We start from the raw sequence: 4522 nt of genomic DNA on the forward strand, positions 1-4522 counted from the left end.
TAAATGCCCACGAATTTTTCTCCAGTATATTGTTAAATTATTCTCTGACACCAATTTGTCTATGGCTTGTATCATTTTTCCATGTTTAAGTGGCTTTTTGTTGTATGTAACCATGCCTCTTGCTTTCCAACCAGGCAAATACTCCACAAAGCTATTCCGTGCATAGTCAGAATCAGTCACCAGGACAATTTCACTGAACTTTTTATCAACTGCAGTAGTAATTGCTTTATAAATGGCTGCCAATTCCGCCACCTGACTGCTCCTATCTCCAATCCTCATCCCTATACTGGGGACGCCTTCACATTTCAACCAGACATTTCCTATTCCTGCCACTAATTGTTTATTACGGTCATTTTCAATGTGAAAAGCACAACCATCCACATATACAGTTGGCAAATCCTTGCATGTTTTTTCATCAAAAGCTTTGTGTGGTGATTGTTCAAATTCCTGCAAACTAGTTTCCACTTCCATTTCATTTGGTATTTGTTCAGCTGCGCAGTCATGTAAGTCAGCTAACCCTTGAGCAATTGGGTTCTTTTTATTTTGTCCATATCTCACTTCTACAGGAAAACCTTGTAATGCCAGCGTCCATGAAGTGAATCTGGACTGCGCTAGATTACCTGATCTAATTCTTTTACTCTCTAAAAATTGCAAAGGTTGATGATTTGTTTCAATAATCACCTTTTCTCCCTGAACAATGGGGCGGAAATGTTGTTGCGCCCACACAGTGGTTAATAGGGCCTTTTCACATTCATTAAATTTCATTTCAACTTGGGACAATGCCTTACTTGCACAGGCAATGGTTTTGTGATTCAAATCGTGTTTTTGTGATAAGACTGCTGACATACAATGTTCAGAAAAACCTATTTCTATAAAGAAATCCCTGTACTTTATGGGATATGCCAAACATGGTGCCTTTACAAGACATTACTTTAATTTAGCCACTGCATCAGACTGCTCTTTTTCCCATTTCCAGGGAGTATTCAGTTTAAGCAGTTTAGTCAATGGTTGAGTGATTTCTGCATAATTTTCAATGAACTTTCTGTTATAGCCTGTCATCCCTAATAAACTTTTTACTCCTTTCACATTTTTAGGATCTTTTAATCTTTGTATGGCCTCTATTTTCTTCTTTTGTGGATTTAGCCCATGTTCAGTCACTTCATGCCCTAGAAAGTTCACTTTTTTCTTGCACCATTGTGCTTTTTGCAAAGATACTTTGGCGCCTGCTTTCTGCAATTGGCCAAGCACATGTCTTATTTCATCAAAATGGCTTTTCAGGCTTTCATTTTTTATCAGGACATCGTCCACGTAAACTATTGTTCCTCTTTCCGCTGCATCTGGCATGGCATTTCTCAAAAATATGCCAAATTCACTCCCACTATTGATGTACCCGAACTGAGCTCTAAGCCAGGCGTATTGAGTCCTGTCAAATGTAAAGGAAAATAAATGTTGTATCTCCTCTGCCAATGGCACGCACCAATATCCAGAGGTGAGATCTTATGTGGTAAATACTTTTGAACCATGTACCTGAGCTAGGCCCTGATCAAGGAATGGCAGTGGCCATCTAGATACTGGTACTCTTTTATTTAACTCTCTCAAGTCTGCACATAGCCGCCATTGACCATTTGGCTTTAACACACCTAAAATAGGTGTATTCGATGTGCTATGAATGGGCCTGATGATTCCCCGCGATTCCAAATTTTTAATAATCTCTGCCAATGATTCTAAACATGCCAGCGGTAGTCTATACTGGCGTACAAACACTGGGCTTCTGCTACACCCTTCTGGTAGTGTGGCCACATGTATATCAGTTAAACCACAATCATAAGCATCTTTTGCAAATACATCCTTAAACTCCATAAATATCTCCCTCAGATTGTCGCTATCCTCATTGCTGTCACACGCATCTGCTAAGGAGATCTGCTCTTCTACCATTTTGGAAAATTCTGGAAAATCTTCTGGTAAGGGAATCTCGGCGCTTTCCTCTAACTGTGTGGCTGTGTCTTTTTGTAAAGCTGCCACTTTTAAATATTTTGGCATATCAGCTTCCACTTCAATGGGCTGATTTTCTGTTTCATTTTCATTTAAATTAATATTATGCAATCCTCTTGATGGCAGCACACTGTCTCATTTGAATCATAAGGATACACAGAATGAATTTTAAATATTCCTTTGGGCTGGGAGTCCAGGTGTTCTGGCAACTCACCCTTGGCATCTACATACTTTTCAGGGATATTTTCAATCACCATGTTATTTAAATCTGCCGTATAATGTGATTTTTGTATGGCCATTCCTAATGGGGTGTTTTTCTCTAAATGAATATCCTGACAACCTTTATTATTTACCATAATTTTTACAGATCCTTCACCAATATCTACCAATGTAATGTATTCATAATCCAGGCCTTGCTGTTTTATGGATTCATTCAGGCATACAAATGCATCAGAGTCTTTCATCTGCTCTCCATTTTTGCATTTCAGTGTTATTGCAAACTGTTTTGTAAATGCAGGAATAATAGTATCTTTCCTCATTTGTAATTCAATTGCATAAGAAACCAGTTGTGCACAATGATAAGCCCTTCTTTTGTCTTCAAATTCAGGTGCCGGACCACCTAGGCGTGACCATTTTTTTGATTAAGGAAATCTAACACCATACACATTCTGTGCATGATGTCATTGCCCATGTAAAATTCATTTTGTGCTCCACTCACTATCCATACATTATGGTAAATTGTTTTCTGCCCAATGCTAATTTTAAGCATGCATCTGCCTGCAATTCGGTTTTTAAAGTCTGGACTGTCCAACCCAGAAACATATTGGTTTTTAATCCTAAATTTCGGGATTTCTTCCCTCTCCATTATTTTTTGCAACAATTTCTCATTAATGAAACTCCTTTCATGTCCAAGCGCTAAAGTGCCTTTTATTGTTTTAAAATAGTCATTTATACCAACATGAATCCATGGTTGCTCATCTTCCATGTGTATTTCTGCCAGAGTGGTAATGTGTTTTTCTGAATCTGTTTTAGGAGCAATATTCTGTTTGCATGTTTTCTCTTTTAAATAAAAACATAATGTGTGCTCATCTATGGCAGTCTGCCAATTTTTCCTTGGGTCCAAGTATATTTGTACAGGTAGTTTTTCATTGTCGCTCTGCATTTTGTCTTGACACATTAATATAACAGTGACACTAGGTATGCAACTATTCTGGAGATATACCTCCACAGCATCATTTGTTTTGGCAACGGTGTGACATTCATTTATGTTGCTGTTTTGTGATTTTAGTTTCTTAGGCCTCAATGGTTTTTTGGTTAAGGACCACAGCACTCCATTCACCCCATCTATGAGAGGAGACAATCTTTTCAAGCAACCTGTCCCCATCAGAAATGGAATTTCACAAATAGATGTGATCAATACCTCTTGTTTCATTCTGTGCTTTCCTATTTTTATGTCAACCTCAGTTACACCTATGATGGGCACCTCCTCCCCATTAAAGTTATGCACTGGACCTTGATTTTCCTTCACTGTGATCTGACTCTGTGGGGATCTCCCTTCATTGATACTCTTTACCAGCTCCTTGGACATAATTGTGGCCTGTGTGCCAGTGTCAATCATAGCAAAGGTGTGGCATTTTTCTTCTACAGTGATGGGTGCATAATATTTGTGCTCAACTTCCTCTAATATACATAAGAAGTGTGAATTCTTACTGATTTCAGGGCTCACCTTTCTCAGGCCTTTTTCACTTTTGGCTAAGCACATTGGTAAATGGAAAGACATGTTTCCCTCCTTTTTACCCATTTCTGCGCGAGAGACTTTATTCATTTCTCCATGATCAGAGGTTTTTTGGAGTGTGGCCACTGTTCGCCCATCCATCTGGGTAACATCAGAGACCACACTACAACCTTCCAACTGAACATGTGTAACAACATCATTCAGCAATTTGTCATTTTTTAATTCTGTGCATTTGTGATCATTTAGTGTGATACCAGCCCTTTCAGCCTCTTCAAAAATATGTGGCTCAAAGAATTCTTCAGGTGATTGACTTGTACCCTCCATTTGAGTATACCCTTTTTCTGCCTGTGTTTGGTCATTGTTTTGCTTGCCCAGGGAAGGAGCTATAGCATCCCCACTTACTCCCTGTTCACTGGTATTTCCCATGCATGAGTCATTTTTCTTAAATCTGTCCCTTTGTTCTTTTGGAATTCCTAATGTTTCTTTTTCATTTGTGCAAATCTTTACTGTTTTATTTAGCTCCAGGTTAAACCGTACCTCTTTTTTAGAAGTATTTGCACTTTCTGTCACATGTTCATTTACTGGCACTTTCATTTTTAATTCATTAGGCATCTCAGAGTCGTTAAGCAAAATTATATCAGAGCAATCTGTCATTTTGGCACTGCAGTTATCATGAGTACTTAGTCACTTTTCGGAAGCCCCCCGGTCATTGCTATGGCCATCAGCCCCCTCTTTGGAAGGTTGTTTTTGCGCTGTGTAGAGCTTTACTATTTGCTCAGCTAACATTTTCACTTG

Source organism: Ambystoma mexicanum, chromosome 4q, assembly GCF_040938575.1.
Source record: "Ambystoma mexicanum isolate Mex_15411 chromosome 4q, UKY_AmexF1_1, whole genome shotgun sequence".
Classification (NCBI taxonomy): domain Eukaryota; kingdom Metazoa; phylum Chordata; class Amphibia; order Caudata; family Ambystomatidae; genus Ambystoma; species Ambystoma mexicanum.